The sequence below is a fragment of the Rhinoraja longicauda genome, chromosome 29 (assembly GCF_053455715.1).
Source record: "Rhinoraja longicauda isolate Sanriku21f chromosome 29, sRhiLon1.1, whole genome shotgun sequence".
NCBI lineage: Eukaryota > Metazoa > Chordata > Chondrichthyes > Rajiformes > Arhynchobatidae > Rhinoraja > Rhinoraja longicauda.
The window spans coordinates 1,068,347-1,090,547 of NC_135981.1; the positions used below are offsets into that span (position 1 = coordinate 1,068,347).

At 51.0% G+C, this 22,201-nt stretch overlaps 1 protein-coding gene across 1 annotated transcript in view; it reads left to right on the plus strand.

Annotated features, from left to right (window-relative positions):
• The first annotated feature begins 15,575 nt into the window (after positions 1 to 15,575).
• The window catches only part of LOC144607578 (catenin beta-1-like), a 48,166-nt gene continuing 41,540 nt past the window's right edge, over positions 15,576 to 22,201 (plus strand). The window contains exon 1 of the mRNA XM_078424489.1: positions 15,576 to 15,704. The gene's annotated coding sequence lies outside the window, so the exon portion shown is untranslated. The remainder of the gene's footprint in view (positions 15,705 to 22,201) is intronic.

Genomic DNA, 22,201 nt, shown 5'->3' on the forward strand with positions numbered 1-22,201 from the left:
GTCACGGGGTGAACGTACAATCTCCGTACAGACAGCACCCGTGGTCAGGATGGAACCGGGGTCTCTGGCGCTATGAGGCAGCAGCTCTACCCGCTGCGCCACCGTGCCGCCCCTTGTCACCCTCTGAAGCAGATACACTGAGTGCAGGTATTTCAGGAAGCATTTGTTAGGGCGTGGAAATGTCAGACAACTACAGTAGATGGCGTAGCTTTAAGATGGGAGGAGCAAAGTCTAAAGAAATGCAGGGAACGAATAGGTGACATTTTGGGTCAAGGTCCTTCTTCTGAAGGATCTGAAGATGGGTTCTGACCCAAATCGTCTCCTCTTGTTTTTCTCCAGAGATGTTGCCTGACCCGGTGAGCTACTCCAGCATTTTGTGCCTAACTTGGCATCCTGTCTAGCACAAACATTGTGGGCCAAAGGGTCTGTTCCTCTGCTGTGCTGTTCTATGTAGTTCAGTTCAGTTTGGTTTATTGTCACATGTACCGAGGTACAGTGAGAAACTTTTGTTTCGTGCTGACCAGTCAGTGGAAAGACTATACGCGATTACAATCAAGCCATTTACAGTGTACAGATTAGGGTTGCCAACTTCCTCACTCCCAAATACGGCACAAGGTGACGTCACCCGCCCCGCGCCCCACGTGACCTCACCCAGCCAGCGGCCACATGCTCCCGCTCCACCAATGGCGGCCGCTGGCTGGGTGAGGTCACGTGGGGCGCGGGGCGGTGACGTCACCTTTTGTCCCGTATTTGGGAGTGAGGAAGTTGGCAACCCTAGTCCCACCAGCCTGGTAAATGCCAGGGTGGGAGTGCGGGCACTACTTGTGCGTGGAGCAGCAGGCAGGCAGGCCAACGGCATCAGGACACAAGTGGCTGATTACAAGCATCTGAGTTGGCAGGATTCCAATGCACACTGAATAAATTCATTGTAATCTGACTCTGTCAGACTGCACAGTTGCATGATTATGGACAGACAGCTGATAGCCAGGAGTGTTATCCCCTCTCCAACACACACCCTCCATAAGTGGACAGCTACAATCAGTTGCTGCCTCCCAGACTGGAGGCCAGGGTCACGTGTGCTGTCCAATGTCCCAGGTACCTCCCGCACCTTGGTCTCCATCCCTGTTCCCATAGAGACACAAAATGCTGGAGTAACTCAGCGGGACAGGCAGCATCTCTGGAGAGAGGGAATGGGTGACGTTTCAGGTCGAGACCCTTCCTTAGATTACCTCTACTAACATCTGCCTCATTGGAGACCCTCAGACAATCTTTAATCACGCTTGATTAGTGTGGGCATCAGAGGCTATAGGGAGAAGGCAGGAGAATGGGGTAGGGAGGGAAAGATAGATCAGCCATGATTGAATGGTGGGGTAGACTTGATGGGCCGAATGGCCTCATTCTGATCCGAGATCTTGTGATGGGATATGGGGGGGGGGGGGGGGGGGGGGGGGGGGTGGGGGGGAGGTAGCTATTTAAAATTGGAGAATCCATTGTCCTTAGCGTTGGGTTGTAAGTTACCGAATATGAGGTGCTGTTCCTCTGGTTTGCGTGCGGCCTCACTCTGACAGTGGAGGAGGCCCAGGACAGAAACATCAGTGTGGGAATGGGAAGGAAAAAGATTAGCAGCCGGATGCACCGAGTGACACGGTCTGAAGAAGGGTCTCGACCCGAAATGTCACCCTCTCCTTCTCTCCAGAGATGCTGCCCGACCCGCTGAGTTACTCCAGCTTTTTGTATCCATCGGTTTAAACCAGCGTCTGCAGTTCCATCCTACACAGCTGACTTTGGGGGTGTCCCTGTTTGCAACCCCCAACCCCCCCCCCCCCCCCCCCCACACACCTTCACCCTTGCTGAACTTAAACAGGGACACCCCCATGGTTAGCTGTGGAGGAAGGAACTGCAGATGCTGGTTTAAACTGATGATCAACACAAAATGCTGGAGTAACTCAGGCACCGCAACCCCCACACACTCCTTCACCCCAACCCCCACACTCCACCCCATCCCAACCCAAGGAGTGTGTGGGGGTTGGGGTGTGTGGGGAGTGTGTGGGGGGGTGGGGTGGAGTGTGGGGGTGCGGGTGAAGGTGTGTGTGGGGGGGTGGGGTGGGGTGGAGTGGACCACCCAGCCAACCTAGTAGATGTCCTCTCCATGAGCGCTGGCCACTGGCGGTCAGTGCCAGTGCCAGAGGAGGGAGCGCCGGCGCTGGGAGCCGTGGGTCAGGCTGCAGCTCTGACCCATCACTGAGAGTCTCCCACCCAAGTCGCACCAGCTTCTCCTTCGCACCCAGCACACCGCTACCAATGGCCTGTTTCCTTCATCATTATTTTTCTGCACATCTTTCATTAATCATGCTTTATCTCTCAACATCATCGTCTATATCTCTTGTTTCGCTTATCCCTAACCAGTCTGAAGAAGGCCCATTCCTTCTCTCCGGAGATGCTGCCTGAGTTACTCCAGCATTTTGTGTCAATCTTCAGTTTAAATCAGCATCACCAGTCCCTTCCCACACACTTAGTGTCTGTATTCTGTGGATCCCTCCCTCTCCCCCTTACTCCCTCCCTCCTCCCCTTCCTCCCTCCCTCCCTCCCTCCTCCCTCCCCCCTCCTCCCTCCCCCTTGCCCCCTCACTCCCCCCTCCCCCTCCCCTCCCCCTCCTCCCTCCTCCCTCCCCCCTTGCCCCCCCTCCCCCCTCCCCGTAGGACTCCCTCACTGCAACATGAAACCTATTGGTCGTAGTACTGGCCCAGAGGGATGGATGCACTTAGTAAATCAAATAAATCTGAAGTGTAGATTGAAATTGAGGAAACTGCATTCTTGAAACATACCCAGTCTCTGAATCACCCGTGGAAACAATGAAATGCAGATGCTCCTTTATACCGAAGACAAACTCAAAGTGCTGGAGTAACTCAGCGGGTCAGGCAGCATCTCTGGAGAACATGGATAGGTGACGATTCACACAGTGCTGGAGTAACTCAGCGGGAAAATAGACAATAGACAATAGGTGCAGGAGGAGGCCATTCGGCCCTCCTAGCCAGCACCACCATTCAATGTGATCGTGGCCGATCATTCATAATCAGTACCCCGTTCCTGCCCTCTCCCCATACTCCCTGACTCCACTATCATCAAGAGCTCTATCTAACTCTCTCTTGAAAGCATTCAGAGATTCGGCCTCCACTGCCTTCTGAGGCAGAGAATTCCACAGATTCACAACTCTCTGAGTGAAACAGTCCCTCCCCATCTCCGTTCTAAATGGTCTACCCCTTACTCTCAAACTGTGGCCCCTGGGTCAGGCAGCATCTCTGGAGAACAAGATTAGGTGACATTTCACAGAGTGCTGGAGTAACTCAGCGGGTCAGGCAGCATCTCTGGAGAGCATGGATAGGTGATGTTTTGTATCTGCAGAAGGGTCCTGACCCGAAACATCGCCTATCCATGTTCTCCATGTTCTCCTGCCTTCTCCCCATAACCTTTGACACCCTTACTAATCAGGAACCTGTTAATCTGCTTAGGGCGGGTGTCAAGGGTTATGGGGAGAAGGCAGGAGAATGGGGTTAGGAGGAGAGATAGATCAGCCATCATTGAATGGCAGAGTAGACATGATGGGCCAAATGGCCTCATTCTGCTCCTATCACTTATGACCTAATCAATCTCTGCTTTAAAAACACCCAAAGGCTTGTCCTCAGCCGCCTGTGGGAATTAATTAGTTTAGTTCAATTTAGATTTGTTTATTGTCATGTGTACTGAGGTACATTGAAAAGCTATGTGACGTACAGTGAGGTACAGTGAACAATAGACAATAGGTGCAGGAGGAGGCCATTCGGCCCTTCGGCCCTTCGAGCCAGCACCACCATTCAATGTGATCATGGTTGATCATTCTCAATCAGTACCCCGTTCCTGCCTTCTCCCCATACCCCCTGACTCTATCATTAAGAGCTCTATCTAGCTCTCTCTTGAATGCATTCAGAGAATTGGCCTCCACTGCCTTCTGAGGCAGAGAATTCCACAGATTCACAACTCTCTGACTGAAAAAGTTTTTCCTCATCTCAGTTCTAAATGGCCTACCCTTTATTCTTAAACTGTGGCCCCTTGTTCTGGACAGTGTTGCGTGCTAACTAGCCAGTGGAAAGACAATACATCCTCTTCTTCTTGCGTTTGAGGCAGCAGAGGTTATGTAACGCCCTCCAGGCGCTGTAGCCAGTGCAATGTGCTGTTGTCGAGGGCCGTGAGGTCTACCCCTCCACCAGGGGGGCGGAGGACAGTGCAGTCGGACATGCCGTGCTGCGCTGTTTGCTGGTCTGCTCCACACACGCAGGCTGCTGATGGACGCAACCCCCAACGATGCATGTTGGCGTTGAACCGGCCGACCCCTGTGCGGAGCCGGTTCAGGGCGACCCACTCTTTGCGGGGCGTGTCCGAGCCAGGTGGGGCTGTGGTGTTCGGTGCGACAGTGAATTGAGGAGGTGGCGATGTCTGTTCCCAGCTGGTTCTCCATGCTCCTAGTATGTTGAAACCGGAGCCACAGAGGGTCGCTACATGACGGGGGAAAGGGCGATGAGATGACAGGCGTTGAGGTCCCAGTTGCTGTGGATCCTGGGCGAGGTGATGCAAAGGATGTTTGGCAAAGGTCCAATGGGGCCTTGCACACCAGCCTATGAGTGAAGAACTCTCTGCGAAGCTTGGCGGGTGCGATACCTGCAAGCACCGGCAGGAGATCCGTCGGAGTAGGGCGTAGGCAGCCGGTGATGATCCGCATGCTGTCGTTGAGGGTGGCGTCTAGCTTGCTGGTATGAGCGCTGCGGCACCATGCTGGGGCAGCATACTCAGCAGGGCTGTACACGAGTGCAAGAGCACCAGTTCCAAGAGTAGATGTCCTGGCGCCCCATGACGATCCGGCCAAGCAACGCAGGAGGTTGTTCCGTGCCGTGACTTTAGCACGGAGAGCTTCAAGGTGTTGCTTGTAGATCAGCTACCTATCTAGTTTCACCCCGAGGTATGTAGGAAATGGATTGTAGGGTAGGGGTGACCCATTGAGGGTGACGGTTAGCTGGCGTTGAGCTTCCTTGTTGTTCAGGTGAAAGGCCATTGTGGTGGTTTTTACCACACTCAGTTTTAGTCTCCAGGTGTTAAGGTAGCCCGTGACAAGTTCCACATCCGCCGAGAGCCCATCCTCAACATTTGACCAACTCTTGTCCGAGTGCAGTAGGGCCAAGTCACCTGCGTGTCCATACTGGCGCGAGGTCGTGCGTGGCAGATCGCTGATATAGAGGTTGAAGAGCATGGGGCTCACGTTGTTGACCTCCCCGTGGTGAGCCCTGTCAACTGACCTCAGTCAGGCGAACGACAACAAACAGAGACAACAGAAGCAGACGATACATGATTACGATTGAGCAATTTGCAGTGTACAGAATTCCACAGATTCGCCAGTTGCAGGTTTTATTTCCTCGCTGTCCTGAGGGTGTTTGGGGCTGTGTAAGGATCGCTGAGCCCTGCGTGTGGGGATTCTGACATTGTCAACCCGCAGCTTACAGGAAGGAATCAGAAGGCAGACACTAAATGCTGGCGTTACTCAGTTTGACAGGCAGCATCTCTGGAGAGAAGGAATGGGTGACGTTTCGGGTCGAGACCCTTCTTCAGACTGAGAGTCAGGGGAGAGGGAGATACAGAGATGAGGAAGTGAAAATGAAACAAAGGGGATAGAGATCATGAAAAATGTAGAATAGATCATTGTTAGCTTGGAGAAGGTAACGACAAAGCAAACAGATAAAATGGAAACGTGTGCTGGGCTATCCCACTGCCACCATTCATCAGGGATTGCGATACAGACATGACATTGACAGACAACAACAGATTATTTGAATCAGTCACTACCCTGAACTGGACAGCTGGGCATTGCTCACAGCTTCCTGCTTTATGGAGGTAACGGTTCCTCGAAAATGTGAATCTGTGGAATTCTCTGCCACAGGAGGTCAATTCACTGGATGTTTTCAAGAGAGAGTTAGATTTAGATCTTAGGGCTAACGGAATCAAGGGATATGGGGAAAAAGCAGGAACGGGGTACTGATTCTGGATGATCAGCCATGATCATATTGAATGGCGGTGCTGGCTCGAGGGGCCGAATGGCCTCCTCCTGCACCTATGTTTCTATGTTTCTATGTTTCTATGAAATCTTTAACTGGGTTTCACACATCAGCAGACTTCCAAGGTCAAGACTCAGGGAAATAAAAACTGAATTAGTTAAAGCTGGAATGAAAACAAGAGGCAATCTCACTTCTGTTTGGTCTGATGATGTACCCTGGAGATTTCATGAGAAAATGAAATAATGTTGAAGAACTGACTCCACATGTGTACATTCACCTTGTACTATCTCCCACTGGAGACTGCAATGTTTATGTTCATGATTATGATGTTTTTATGTTTATGATGTTTTTGGCCCGAGCAATTTCACCAAAAGCTTATAGTTTAGTTTAATTTATTGTCATGTGTACCGAGGTACAGTGAAAAGCTTTTTCTGAAGAAGGGTCTCGACCCGAAACGTCACCCATTCCTTCTCTCCAGAGATGCTGCCTGACCCGCTGAGTTACTCCAGCATTTTATAGACAATAGACAATAGGCCATTCAGCCCTTTGAGCCATTCAATGTGATCATGGCTGATCATTCACGATCAGTACCCCATTCCTGCTTTTTGTGTCTGCCTAGTGAAAAGCTCTTGTTGCATCTTGCCTTGTACAATTATTTACCACCCATTCCTTCTCTCCAGAGATGCTGCCTGTCCTGCTGAGTTACTACAGCTTTTTGCATCTATCTTCTGTGCAAACCAGCATCTACAGTTCCTCCCTACACATGTTGACCATCTGCTCCAGCTGCCACAGTTACTGGTGAACTCCCTGCCAACTCTGCCAAACATGCCAACAGAAACTCAGAGAAGTAACAGGACAGAACAAGGTCAGGAGATTTGTGCCAGCTTTTCTCAGGCTATGCAACTAGACTTTTCCCACACTTTCTCTCAAGGGCAGCAAACTATTAACGTTCACGTACTTAGAAAACAAATCAAACTGCAGATAGACACAAAGTGCTGGAGTAACTCAGCGGGTCAGGCAGCATCTGTGGAGATAGAGGATGGGTGACGTTTCGGGTCGGGACCCTTCTTCAGACTACAGATGCTACGATCTGAAATGTAAACAGAAATGCTGGAAGACTTCAGCCATTTCAATAGACAATAGACAATAGGTGCAGGAGGAGGCTATTTGGCCCTTCGAGCCAGCACCGCCATTTGATGTGATCAAGCATCACGATCAGTGGAAAGAGAACGCAGTTAATATTAAGAGTCACAAAAAAACTTTTCACTTTACCTTGGTGCACATGACAATCAATTAAACTAAACTAAACTGATATAAACTCAACTCAACTCAAGTCAACTCAACATAGACTCAAAAAGCTGGAGTAACTCAGAGGGACAGGCAGCATCTGTGGAGAGAAGGAATGGGTGACGTTTCATGTCAAGACCCTTCTTCAGACTGAAGGTCACGGGAAAGGGAAATGAGAGATGTAGCCGATGATGCAGAGAGATAAAGAACAATGATTGAAAGATATGCAAAAAGCTAATGATGTTAAAGGAAACAGTCCATTGTAAGTTGTTTGTTGGGTGAAATCGAGAAGCTGGTGGACTTGGGTGGGGGAGGGATGGAGAGAGAGGGAATGTCGGTGTTTCCTTGAAGTTAGAGAAATCAATATTCATACCACTGGGCTGTAAGCAAACTAAACTAAACTAAACTTACTAGCAGCTGACAGGGACGTGTCAGTGCTCGGATATCCCACTGCTTTTGCATCCCACAAGAGGTTTGCTGGATATTTTGGTCTGAAGTTTGCTGTAAACTGTACTTCCTAAAAATAGTACTGTGCAGCCTTTTTCTTGCCCAACAGATTGGGCAGGTGCTGCTTCCGTTAAACTTTCCGTTAAACTGGATCGTTGTGCTCAACTATAGGGCGATTCGGCAGAGTAGCAGGTAGAACCACTGCTTCACAGCGCCAGAGACCCGGGTTCAATCCTCACCTCAGGTGCTGTCCATGTGGAGTTTGCACGTTCTCCCTGACACCACATGGGTTTCATCCGGGTGCTCCGGTTTCCTCCCACATCCCAAAGACGTGCGTAAATTGCCCCCTGTGTGTGGGGTGCGGATGAAAAAGTGGGATACCATAAATAACATAGTGCAGTAAATGAAACTATAGATGCTGGTTTAAGTCGAAGGTAGACATAAAATGCTGGAGTAACACAGCAGGTCAGGCAGAATAAGGTACCGTCCTGAAATGCCATCTGTGCATTCCCTCCACAGATGCTGCCTGACCCATTGAGTTTCTTCAGCAGATTGCAGAGGAATGAGTTCAAAAGAGAAATAAACGGCCCTCCACATTCTCAGGATGTCCCAAATTTTTTACAGCAAATAAGTAACTTATTTAATTTCAGAGTCAGTGGTGTTGGGGGATGAAGAGATGGAGGGAGAAAAGACCAGGACCAATCAGGGCCAGCCGCAAATGAGCTCAGGCAGCGCGGTGTCGGTCCATTGTTGGTGAGTGGAGGTGTAATCTCAAGAGAAACAATGTGGAGAACTGTGGAACTGGTACAATGACCAGGGTGGAGGAAGGGAACAAGGACATCTCTATGGGGGGAGCGGGGGAGAGAGAGAGGAGAGGGAGAGAGGGGGGAAAGAGAGGGGGGAGAGAGAGAGAGAGGGGGAGAGAGAGAGAGGGGGGGGGAGAGAGAGAGGGGGGAGAGAGGGAGGGGGGGAGAGAGAGAGAGGGGGGGAGAGAGAGAGGGGGGAGAGAGGGGGGAGAGAGAGGGGGAGAGAGGGGGAGAGAGGGAGAGGGGAGAGAGAGAGGAGGAGAGAGAGGTGGGGGAGAGAGAGGTGGGGAGAGAGGGAGAGGGAGAGGTGGGGGAGAGAGAGAGGGGGGGAGGTGGGGGAGAGAGAGGGGGAAAGGGAAATTTGTTCTAGTGTGGAAAATCATCAAACAAAGAATTGCAGGCTGCAGTGGAATGTGGTGGAACCAGTTTTTATATTCTATGTAAAGCGAGTGGGTGTGGGAGCCGCTGGACAGGGAGAATGACTGGCTCATGTTCCACATCTTCTCTAGTCTGGCGCTGTAATTGGTGCTTGAAAGAGAATCATTCGGCAGTCAATAGTGGAGCAGGCACCTTCCCTCCTTGCAGCAAGTCACAAAAGGGTCGGATATTTAATGATGAAAAGAATAGAAACATCTCCATTCACAAGTTCACAGGTTATAGGTGTAGAATTAGGCCATTCGGCCCATCGAGTCCACTCCGCCATTCAATCATGGCTGATCTCTGCCTCCTAATCTTATTTTCCTGCCTTCTCCCCATAACCCTTGACACCCGTTCTAATCAGGAATATGTCCATCTCTGCCTTAAAAATATCCACTGACTTGGCCTCCACAGCCCTCTGTGGCAGTGAGTTCCACAGATTAACTACCCTCAGACTAAAGAAGTTCCTCCTCACCTCCTTTCTAAAAGAGCGCCCTTTAATTCCGAGTTGTCACTTTTGAAATTCTCTGCCCCATCTGTAAATGATTCGTTATTGAGGCAGGTATTTATTCACAAAATGCTGGAGTAACTCAGCGGGACAGGCAGCATCTCAGGAGAGAAGGAATGGGTGATGTTTCGGGTCGAGACCCTTCTTCAGACTCTATGAGGCAGGGATCAATCAGACTGGGAGGTTGTCTGCACAGATCCATCCACAGAGGTACTGCTTATTTTCAGAGCTGGGAGAATCTAGGAATAGGGAGGGACTGTGGAGGATGACTCAGTCATGATTTGGCAGGGAACGGATGGATACAGATCAATAGACAATAGGTGCAGGAGTAGACCATTTGGCCCTTCGAGCCATTCAATGTGATCACGGCTGATCATTTACAATCGGTATCCCGTTCCTGCCTTCTCCCCATATCCCTTGATTCCGCTATCTTTAAGGGCTCTATCTAGCTCTCTCTTGAAAACTCAGGCCCAGGCAGATGAGATTAGTTTATCTTGGTCCCTCCACCATCAAAGGGATCTGCAGGAGTCGCTACCTCGAAAAGGCAGCCGGCATCATCAGAGCCATACTCCACCCTGGCCACACATTCATGCCATCAGGGGGGAGGTGTTAACAAATTGTGAATATGAAGATGAGGTAAAAGGGAATACAGGAGATATTGCAAAAGACTCTCGGAAGAATAGGAACAGAAGTTCTAGAGGGGAAAATAAATTAAGGGCAGGGCCAATTGTGACCGATGTGAGAGGGGAGGTAAATACAGAAGTTAAAGTGTTGTACTTAAATGCGCGTAGTATAAAAAATAAAGTGGATGAGCTTGAGGCTCAGTTAGTCATGGGCAAGTATGATGTTGTAGGGATCACTGAGACATGGCTACAAGGGGACCAGGGCTGGGAACTGAATATTCAGGGATACACAACGTATAGAAAAGACAGACAGGTGGGCAGAGGGGGTGGGGTTGCTCTGATGGTAAGGAATGATATTCATTCCCTTGCAAGGGGTGACATAGAATCAGGAGATGTTGAATCAGTATGGATAGAAATGAGAAATTGTAAGGGTAAAAAGACCCTAATGGGAGTTATCTATAGGCCCCCAAACAGTAGCCTCGACATAGGGTGCAAGTTGAATCAGGAGATAAAATTGGCGTGTCAAAAATGTAATGCTACGGTGGTTATGGGAGATTTCAACATGCAGGTAGACTGGGAAAATCAGGTTGGAAATGGACCCCAGGAAAGAGAGTTTGTAGAGTGCCTTCGAGATGGATTCTTAGAACAGCTTGTACTGGAGCCTACCAGGGAGAAGGCAATTCTAAATTTAGTGTTGTGTAATGATCCTGATCTGATAAGGGGACTAGAGGTAAAAGAGCCATTAGGAGGCAGTGATCACAACATGATAAGTTTTACTCTGCAAATGGAAAGGCAGAAGGGAAAATCGGAAGTGTCGGTATTACAGTATAGCAAAGGGGATTACGGAGGCATGAGGCAGGAGCTGGCCAAAATTGACTGGAAGGAGGCCCTAGCAGGGAAGACGGTAGAACAGCAATGGCAGGTATTCCTGGGAATAATGCAGAGGTTGCAGGATCAATTTATTCCAAAGAGGTGGAAAGACTCTAAGGGGAGTAAGAGACACCTGTGGCTGACAAGGGAAGTCAGGGACAGCATAAAAATTAAGGAGAGGAAGTATAACATAGCAAAGAAGAGTGGGAAGACAGAGGATTGGGACTCTTTTAAAGAGCAACAAAAGTTAACTAAAAAGGCAATACGGGGAGAAAATATGAGGTACGAGGGTAAACTAGCCAATAATATAAAGGAGGATAGCAAAAGTTTTTTTAGGTACGTGAAGAGGAAAAAAATAGTCAAGGCAAATGTGGGTCCCTTGAAGACAGATCCAGGGGAATTTATTATGCGGAACAAAGAAATGGCAGACGAGTTAAACCGTTACTTTGGATCTGTCTTCACTGAGGAAGATACACACAATCTCCCAAATGTTCTAGGGGCCGGAGAACCTAGGGTGATGGAGGAACTGAAGGAAATCCACATTAGGCAGGAAATGGTTTTGGGTAGACTGATGGGACTGAAGGCTGATAAATCCCCAGGGCCTGATGGTCTGCATCCCAGGGTACTTAAGGAGGTGGCTCTAGAAATAGTGGAAGCATTGGAGATCATTTTTCAATGTTCTACAGATTCAGGATCAGTTCCTGTGGATTGGAGGATAGCAAATGTTATCCCACTTTTTAAGAAAGGAGGGAGAGAGAAAACGGGTAATTATAGACCATTTAGTCTGACATCAGTGGTGGGGAAGATGCTGGAGTCAATTATAAAAGACGAAATTGCTGAGCATTTGGATAGCAGTAACAGGATCATTCCGAGTCAGCATGGATTTACGAAGGGGAAATCATGCTTGACAAATCTACTGGAATTTTTTGATGATGTAACTAGGAAAATTGACAAGGGAGAGTCAGTGGATGTGGTGTACCTCGACTTTCAGAAAGCCTTCGACAAGGTCCCACATAGGAGATTAGTGGGCAAAATTAGGGCACATGGTATTGGGGGTAGGGTACTGACATGGATAGAAAATTGGTTGACAGACAGAAAGCAAAGAGTGGGGATAAATGGGTCCCTTTCGGAATGGCAGGCAGTGACCAGTGGGGTACCGCAAGGTTCGGTGCTGGGACCCCAGCTATTTACGATATACATTAATGACTTAGATGAAGGGATTAAAAGTACCATTAGCAAATTTGCAGATGATACTAAGCTGGGGGGTAGTGTGAATTGTGAGGAAGATGTGGCGGCGCCTAACGGCAGCAGCTGACTAGCAGTCTGTCCGTCTTTTTTTTGTTGTGTGTCGGTGTTGGGATGGTTTTTATATATATTTTTTTGGTTGTGTATGTGTGGGAGGGGGTGGTGGTGTGGGTGGGTGTGGGGGGGAGGGGGGACTTTTCTGTTCCTCACGGCGCGGGGTGCGGCTCGGCTGCGGGGCCTAACATCGCCCGCTGCGGCTCGGCCGCTGGACTTTACATCCCGGTGCGGCTCGGCCGCTGGACTTTACATCCCGGTGCGGCTTGGCCGCTGGACTTTACATCCCGGTGCGGCTTGGCCGCTGGACTTAACAGTGCCCGGTGCAGCTCGGCTGCGGGGCTTAACAGTGCCCGGTGCAGCTCGGCTGCGGGGCTTAACATCGCCCGGTGCAGCTCGGCTGCGGGGCTTAACATCGCCCGGTGCAGCTCAACTGCGGACTTGACATCGCCCGGTACGGCTCGACCACGGGACTTAGCTGCGCAAGGCTTGGTCGCAGGCCTTTCATCGCCCGGTTCGGCCGTGGGACGTTTCAGCGCCCGGTGCGGGGACTGTGCGGGTCGGTCGGGGACGAGCTGTCTGTCCGTGGGCGTGGGGAAGAGAGTGGAAGTTTTGTTGCCTCCATCACAGTGAGGGGGTGTTTGGAGTCACTGTGATGGACGTTTGTGTTGGGGTTATGTGGCTTGTGTTCTTTTTTTTTCTATGACTGCTATGTAGTTTCGTTCGGTACTTCGGTACCGAACGACAAATAAAGCTCTGTTATACCTGTTATGTTCTAAGGCTGCAGGGTGACTTGGACAGGTTGTGTGAGTGGGCGGATACATGGCAGATGCAGTTTAATGTAGATAAGTGTGAGGTTATTCACTTTGGAAGTAAGAATAGAAAGGCAGATTATTATCTGAATGGTGTCAAGTTAGGAGGAGGGGGAGTTCAACGAGATCTGGGTGTCCTAGTGCATCAGTCAATGAAAGGAAGCATGCAGGTACAGCAGGCAGTGAAGAAAGCCAATGGAATGTTGGCCTTCATAACAAGAGGAGTTGAGTATAGGAGCAAAGAGGTCCTTCTACAGTTGTACCGGGCCCTGGTAAGACCACACCTGGAGTACTGTGTGCAGTTTTGGTCTCCAAATTTGAGGAAGGATATTCTTGCTATGGAGAGCATGCAGCGTAAGTTCACTAGGTTAATTCCCGGAATGGCGGGACTGTCGTATGTTGAAAGGCTGGAGCGATTGGGCTTGTATACACTGGAATTTAGAAGGATGAGGGGGGATCTTATTGAAACATATAAGATAATTAGGGGATTGGACACATTAGAGGCAGGAAACATGTTCCCAATGTTGGGGGAATCCAGAACAAGGGGCCACAGCTTAAGAATAAGGGGTAGGCCATATAGAACGGAGATGAGGAAGAACTTTTTCAGTCAGAGAGTGGTAAAGGTGTGGAATTCTCTGCCTCAGAAGGCAGTGGAGGCCAGTTCGTTGGATGCTTTCAAGAGAGAGCTGGATAGAGCTCTTAAGGATAGTGGAGTGAGGGGGTATGGGGAGAAGGCAGGAACGGGGTACTGATTGAGAGTGATCAGCCATGATCGCATTGAATGGCGGTGCTGGCTCAAAGGGCTGAATGGCCTACTCCTGCACCTATTGTCTATTGTCTATTGTCTAAGATACAGGAGATAGACACAAAATACTGGGGTAACTCAGTGGGACAGGCACCATCACTGGAGAGAAGGAATGGGTGACGTTTCGGGTCGCACCCTTCTTCGACATACAGGAACCCTCTTCCATGAATACTGGTGCACTTTGCTAGTTTATGGGCAAAAAAGATGGACACAAAGTTCTGGAGTAACTCAGCATCTGTGGAGAAAAAGGATGGGTGACGTTCAGTGTCTGGACCCATCTTCAGGCTGGAAGAAGCGTCCCACCCTGAAATGCCATAGAGTCAGAGACATACAGCATGGAAACAGGCTCTTCAGCACAACCTGCCCACTCTGACCAACATGTCCCATCTACACTAGTCCCACCTGCCTGCATTTGGCCTATATCCCTCTAAATATGTCCTGTCCATGTACCTAAAAGTGCTGGGGTAACTCCGCACATCAGGCAGCATCTCTGCAGAACATATCATATCATATCATCATATATATACAGCCGGAAACAGGCCTTTTCGGCCCTCCAAGTCCGTGCCGCCCAGCGATCCCCGCACATTAACACTATCCTACACCCATTAGGGACAATTTTTACATTTACCCAGCCAATTAACCTACAAACCTGTACGTCTTTGGAGTGTGGGAGGAAACCGAAGATCTCGGAGAAAACCCACGCAGGTCACGGGGAGAACGTACAAACTCCTTACAGTGCAGCACCCGTAGTCAGGATCGAACCTGAGTCTCCGGCGCTGCATTCGCTGTAAAGCAGCAACTCTACCGCTGCGCTACCGTGCCGCCCCATGGCTCATGAACATGGGGCTCAGAAACAGGGTCTCGACCCAGAACATCACCCATCCTTTTTGTCCAGAGATGCTGCCCGACCCGCTGAGTTACTCCAGCACTTTGTCTATCTTTGAAATAAACCAGCACCTGCAGTTCCAGGAGTGAGGCCAAATGCTCTCTGTGACTGCATGACCAGCATGTTCGGTCCCTGCAGTCAGTGTGGACTGTGCCCTGGGAGCGGCCTGGTGGTCAGGCCGGGGCCACACCAGGCCAGGTGAGTGAGCCGCACTTGGCCAGGTGAGGTGAGGCACACTTGGTCAGGTGAGTGAGGTGAGCAGCTCTTGGCCAGGTGAGTGGGCCGCTCTTGGCCAGGTAAGTGAGCCGCTCTTGGCCAGGTGAGTGAGCCGCTCTTGGCCAGGTGAGGTGAGGCACACTTGGCCAGGTGAGGGTGAGGCACACTTGGCCAGGTGAGTGAGTTGCTCTTGGCCAGGTGAGTGAGCGCTCTTGGCCAGGTGAGGTGAGTGAGTCGCTCTTGGCCAGGTGAGTGAGCCACACCTGTCCCACGCCTCAGGTGCGGCCGCGCAGGCGCACACGGGACTCTCCGTCCGGCCGGAGACTGGCGTGGCGCTGGGCCAATGGGAGGCCGGGCGAGGGCGGCCCCGACCAATGGGCGCTGTCGGGCGGCGGGACCTTCCCGGGGTGGGCGGGATCTCGCGGGCCGGGCCAATGGCAGCGGGGCTGGCCGGCGGAGTGACGGCGCATTGGGCCAATGGGGCGGGGCGGCAGGGGCTGGGCGCGGGGCTGGGGCCGAGTGGCGGCGACTCTTTGTTCTGGCGGCGGCGGCGGGTGGGGAGACGGACAGACACTAGTGAGGACAGCGGAGCGGGGAGACGGACAGACAGACAGACGGCGGGCACACCGGCAGCGGACAGACAGCGGACAGGTGAGCGGTGATACCGGGCACTGGGCAGGTAAGCGGCCGCACCGCCGGTCGCCGGCTTGGGAAGGTGCGCGGACATTATCCGGGGCAGCGGACAGGTGAGCGGCCCCCGGCTCCGGGCAGGTGAGCGGCTCCCGGCCCCGGACAGGTGAGCGTCCCTCGGCCCCGGGCAGGTGAGCGGCTCCCGGCCCCGGGCAGGTGAGCGGCTCCCGGCCCCAGGCAGGTGAGCGGCCCCCGGCCCCGGGCAGGTGAGCGGCCGCTAGTCACCGGCCCCGGCCAGTGGAGTGCCAGTGCGCGGACAGTGGCCGGAGCGGCGGCGGCCCAGGGCGGGGCTGGCTACCTGATCCCCGGGCGCCGCGCCGTTGTCCGCGGGCGATGGGTCAGGGCCGCGCCCCGTCCCCTCACTTGTCAGGCTGGGATAGCCGTTATAACGGGCCGAGCGGCCGCTCCTCCCGGTCGCCAGCGGAGTTTGGGAAGTTGCCGCGTCCCCACCCATCCTCGCTCTGTCTGGGGTCCCGTCCCGGGGCCGCCAGTGGTGGACACGGGTCACAAAGTGTCCGGAGCTGTGTGTGTCAGTGTCAGACACTGACCCCGGTGGGCAGCCGGGGAATGGCCGGGCAAGGGCGCGGTGTCGGCGGGAGAAATCCCAACAATCCGCGGCTGTTTGTCCCAGGATTGAGATCCAGCCCACAGAGAAAACACAGGCTTCATCACGGCATGTGGGGGGGGGGGGGGGGGCTGCTGCCGGGGGCATTGGCTCATCCCACCCCCTAAATCCCCCCCTCCCCCCCTGGCCGCATAAACCCAGGGGCATTGACTCATCCCACCCCCCTTCCCCTCCCCCTAAATCCCCCCCTCCCCCTAAATCCCCCCTCCCGGTCGCCTACACCTGGGGGCATCCGGCTCACTCCAGCCCCCCAATACGCGCAGGGGCGATCTCACTCATTCCCTCCTTCCCTCCCTCGCACCCACCCACTGACCTCCTCACCTTCCCCCCATACCTGCGGTCATACCCGACATCTCCCTTCACCAACTCCCACTCCTCATTTACCCCACTCCTCAGTTACCCCACTCCTCATTTACTGTCCCCACACACCCCTCACTTGCCCTCTCCCATTCTTCAATCATCCCCACCCAACATCATCAATCACCCCCCTCCCCCCCACTGTCAGCGATGTGGACTCCCTTGCCTGGATCAATGATGACTGCACAGTTGAGCAGACAGCTTGCTGCCCTTTGCTTTGCACAGTCCCTCCTGTCACTGTAATGTTATAATGGATCAGTGATTGTGACTCAGTTTCTGCAAACGGAGGATAATTGGAACTAATGGGAAATGCAGTGCGTTGGGCGACCAACCTGGGAGTGTCGGGGAGGTGAACACATGGTCGGTGTAAATAATGTACCAGCACATTGTGTGTGAGGAGCTGTGGAGTTTAAGGTCCCATTATTCCATGAAGGGACCTTTCTATATGAAATAAACTAATCTCCTCTCTTGCATGTGACCCATGGCCCACCATTTCCCTGACCGTGTCGATCTAAAAGCCTCTTAAATGCCCCTATTGCATTTCTCTCCACCACCACCCCTGGCAGCGCGTTCCAGGCCCCCACCACCTTCTGTGGGGGACAAAAAAACATACTCCTCACATCTCCTATAAACGTTCCCCCCTCCCCCACCCTCGTTCTCCAATCTAGTTTCACTGTCCTTCTGATTAGTTTTACTCATTGTTTGTCTCCCTGTCACCGTCGCCTTACCTAACAGTGAATCATTCTACATTTCCTGCTTTGATTTTTAATTTTCACACCTTATCCCTCCATATCTCTAGACTTCCTCTCTCCCTGACTCACAGTCTGAAGGAGGGTCTCAACCCAAAACATCACCCATTCCTTCTCTCCAGAGATGCAGCCTGTTCCGCTGAGTTACTCCAGCATTTTGAGTCTATCTTTGGTGTAAACCAGTATCTGCTGTTCCTCCGGCACTTTAAAGCTATGGCCTCTGGTCTTTCACGTGGAGAGCTCAGAAACCTGTCCTCTGTCCACCATGTCCATGGTGACCATCCACTTTTCAGCACTTGGTCTGTAGCCCTCTAATTTGTTGAGTGTTGAAACAAAGAATTGCAATTGCTGGTTTACAAAAAAAGACACAAAGTACAGGAGTAACTCAGCAGATCAAGGCCGAATCTGTGGAGAACGATTTGGGTCATACTGGTGAAATTTGAAGAAAGGTCCTAACTTGAAGCGTCACCTGTTCATGTTCTCCACAGATGCTGTCTGACTTGTTGAGTTACTCCAGCATGTTGCTTTTTGTTTACCTTGTGCAGTTTTTTGGTTTCTATGAAAAGTGATGAAGGGATCTGTAAAATTGTTTGTAATTGATTCAAAAAGAAAACACAGAGTGCTGGAGTAACTCAGCAGGTCAGGCAGCATCTGTGGAGAACATGGATAGGTGACGTTTCAGAGTGCTGGAGTAACAGCGGGTCCGGCAGCATCTGTGGAGGAAAATGAACAAAGTTTTGGGTTGAAATTCTCCTTCAGAGTGTGAAGAAGTCGGTGTCTGTCCATTTTCCTCTACGGATGCAGGCTGGCATGACGATTTCCTCCTTTTCCTTTGATTTTGACTGGGTTGCATGTTAAATTGTGTCGAGATAAAAATGTTTAATTATCTTTTGCACCAAGAATGAAACAATGAAATACTTCCTTGTTGCAACTTTTCAGGCACAGCAGCAACACAACAGATAATGTTTATTGTATATTTGTTGATTAAACTGAGTAACCAGACGAAAGAATTACAACTGAAAGTATGCAGTGCGACCTTGTGCAAAGCCCACGGTGGTTTGGTGCTGTGGGAGGTTGCGGTCAGTGTTGTGCAGGGCTCATGAGCCTGCTGGTTATTGAGAAGAAGCTGTTCTTGAACCTGGTGGTCCGTGGTTTTCTAGCTCCTGTATCACCTTCCCGATGGTAGCAGGGAGCTGAAAGCGTAGCCAGGGTGGTGTGGGTCTTTCAGACCTTCTGCCCTTGTTGAGGCAGCACCTCCTGTAAATCCCTTCGATGGTGGGAAGGTCAGTACCGGTGATTGACCGACTGTGTGATGCCCATCACTGGTTGTTAATGGCTTGGCATGGCCCAGCTCTCATTACTGAGATCTACCGGTGGTAACCCACACCGATGAAGTCCATGTGAAAGGTGGCCATGCTGTTGGGTAGGAAGCCTCATTGGCAGCAGAGAAACAATAATTAGCCATTCCTCTCCAGTGGAGTGCAGAGTCTTGCTGAATCGCTGTGCTCCCCAACCCTTGCTCACCTGGAGATAGACACAAAATGCTGGAGTAACTCAGTGGGTCAGGCAGCATCTCCGGAGAAAAGGAATAGGTGACTTTTTGGGTTGAAACCTTCTGCGGTTTTGGCCCATCTGGCATCCATGTTTGGCGACTTGTTAATAATTGATTGTATATTGGACAGAGTCAAATGTGTGTGGGTGTGTAGAGCCGATTAATATCAAACTAATTGATGGTTGATTTTAGTGACCACAACTATTTTCGTCTGGCGGTTTGTAGGGTTGTCAACTTCCTCACTCCCAAATACGGGACAAGGTGACGTCACCGCCCTGCGCCCCACGTGACCTCATCCAGCCAGCGGCCACGTGCTCCCGGCCCGGGCGGCCACCATTGGTGGAGCGGGAGCACGTGGCCACTGGCTGGGTGAGGTCACGTGGGGCGCGGGGCGGTGACGCCACCCTTTGTCCCTTATTTGGGAGTGAGGAAGTTGGCAACCCTACTAATACGGGACAAGGGCGGTCCCGTACGCGACAAACTAATTTAGCCCAAAATACGGGATGTCCCGGCTAATATGGGACAGTTGGCGACCCTATTGGTTTGGTTCATACATGCATTAAGGGTACTACTTACTGTGTCAACATTAACTTGCGTAGGAAGGAACCACAAAAAGCTGGAGTAACTCAGCGGGGACACCAGTCTGAAGAAGGGTCTCGACCTGAAACGTCACCCATTCCTTCTCTCCAGAGATGCTGCTTTTTCCCGCTGAGTTACTCCAGCTTTTTGTGTCTACCAACATGCCACGGATTAAGATATATGGATTGTGCATCTGTCTGTGAAAAGTTAAAATCTGTAAAAATATAAATAGCTCGTGTTTTAGTGTGTTGGCTAGTTGTTTTATTACCGTTCTGAAATCTGTGTGTGGTCGGGGTGTGTATAAAGGAACTGAAGATGCTGGTATATACTGAAGACAAAGTGCTGGAGTAACTCAGCGGGTCAGGCAGTGTCTCTGGGAAAAATGGATGGGTGATGTTTTTAGTCAGAAAACCCTTCTTCAGACTGGGTGTGGTCAGGGTGTGTGTGTGAGTTGCGGAAAGAACAGCCACTGCAAAACAACCTCCCTGAACCTCCTGAAAAACCTGAATCTGGAGAGAATGTCAAACAAAAGTTCCTCGAATGTTGCAGCCTCCACAAATGTCTGCCGTTTCTACTCCAGTCTCACTCTTTATCCTGTATCTGCACACAGTGGACGGCTTGATTGTAATTGTGTATGGTCATTTTTTAAAATCGATAGCAAGCAACAAAAGCTTTCCACTGTACCTCTACCCATGACAATAAACAGGCATCACGTTGGCGCAGCGGTAGAGTTGCTGCCTCACAGCGCCAGAGTCCCAGGTTCTAGCCCGACTACAGGTGCTGTCTGTATGGAGTTTGTACGTTCTCTCCGTGACCTGAGTGGGTTTTCTCCAGGTGCTCCAGTTTCCTCCCACACTCCAAAGACGTTGCGGTTTGTAGGTCAATTGGCTTCGGTAAAATTATAAATTTTACCTAGTGTGTGTAGGATAGTGGTAATGTGCGGGGATCACTGGTTGGCACGGACTCAGAGGGCCGAAGGGCCTGTTTCCGCGCTGTATCTCTAAACTAAACTAAATAACAAATGAAACTGAACTAAAATAAACTGCCCAAGAATCCAAACCGTTGTAGTGGCAAGTCATTCCCAATTCTGTGGGACTGTCGGAAAGGAAGAGGAAAAGATTATATTGCAATTCCTGTCAATTATAAATAATCATCAGTTTCAAATCTGTGGCTTGTGGTTTTTTGCTTGTTTGGCACTTTATCTTTCTGAAGTCTGGGTGTGTGCTCTGGCAATAATAGCCATTCAACCTCGGAATCACAAGAAGGATTGTTATCTCAAAAAACCCCCCAGAAAATACTGAATTGTTATGATCTTTTGTTTCCTACTTGGTTGTGTGTGTGTATTGTACCAAAGGAGAAAGGGTCCCAACATGAAACATTGTCTCTGTATTCTCTCCACGTATGAACATTGACTTCTTTAACTTCAAGTGACCCTTGCTTTCCCTCTCTCTCCATTCCTCCCCCTTCCTAGTTCTCTGACCAGTCCTACAGTCTCCGACGACATTTTATCTCGGTTTGCTTTGTTATTAACTTCTCCCAGCAAACAATGATCTATTCTGCATTTTCCTTGATCTCCATTCCCTTTGTCCTATTTTCGCACCTGACACTTCCTTATCTCTGTGTCTCCCTTTCCCCTGACATCAGTCTGAAGAAGGGTCTCGACCCGCAACGTCGCCCATCCCTTCTCTCCAGAGATGCTGCCTAACCGGCTGAGTCACTACAGTACTTTGTTATTCACTGGGGTGTCTATTATCTGTGCAAGAGGCAGGGTGTGGTCTGATACACCTGACCTTGCATGACCATCACCACAATGTCCATCCCTCACCAAAGACTAGGGTTGCCAACTTCCTCACTCCCAAATAAGGGACAAAGGGTGACGTCACCTCCCTTGCGTCACGCGGGAGCCCGTGGCCGCTGGGTGGGTGAGGTCACGTGGGGCGGTGACGTCACCCTTTGTCCTGTGTTTGGGAGTGAGGAAGTTGGCAACCGTACTAATACGGGACAAGGGCGGTCCCGTACGCGACAAACTAATTTAGCCCAAAGTACGGGATGTCCTGGCTAATACGGGACAGTTGGCGACACTACCAAAGACCAAGGCTTGCTGATGTTGAGGGGTGCCTGTCACTCCTTTCTGTTTCACTCCTAGTTTCTGTTTTGGATGATCGAGGTTGACTGTGGCTCCTCGTGCTTCAGTGTTCATGCCGAGGCTGGCCCTGTGGGACCCACTCACCTGTGGACACTGGGGAGCACAGGAGGGCGGCAATGTGTAGTTTAGTTCACGGAAATAGCATGGAAACAGGCACTTCGGCCCATCGAGTCCGTGCTAACCAGCGATCCCCGCACACTAGCCCTATCCTGCACACACTAGGGACAATTTACAATGATACTGAAGCCAATTGACCTACAACCCTGTTCGGCTTTGGATTGTGGGATGAAACCGGAGCACCCGGAGAAAACCCACGCAGGTCATGGGGAGAACGTACAAACTCCGAGCAGACAACACCCGTAGTCAGGATTGAACCCGGGTCTCTGGTGCTGTGAGGCAGCAACTCTACCGCTGTGCCACCATTAATGCAACCTTGTAAATTTGGTTGTT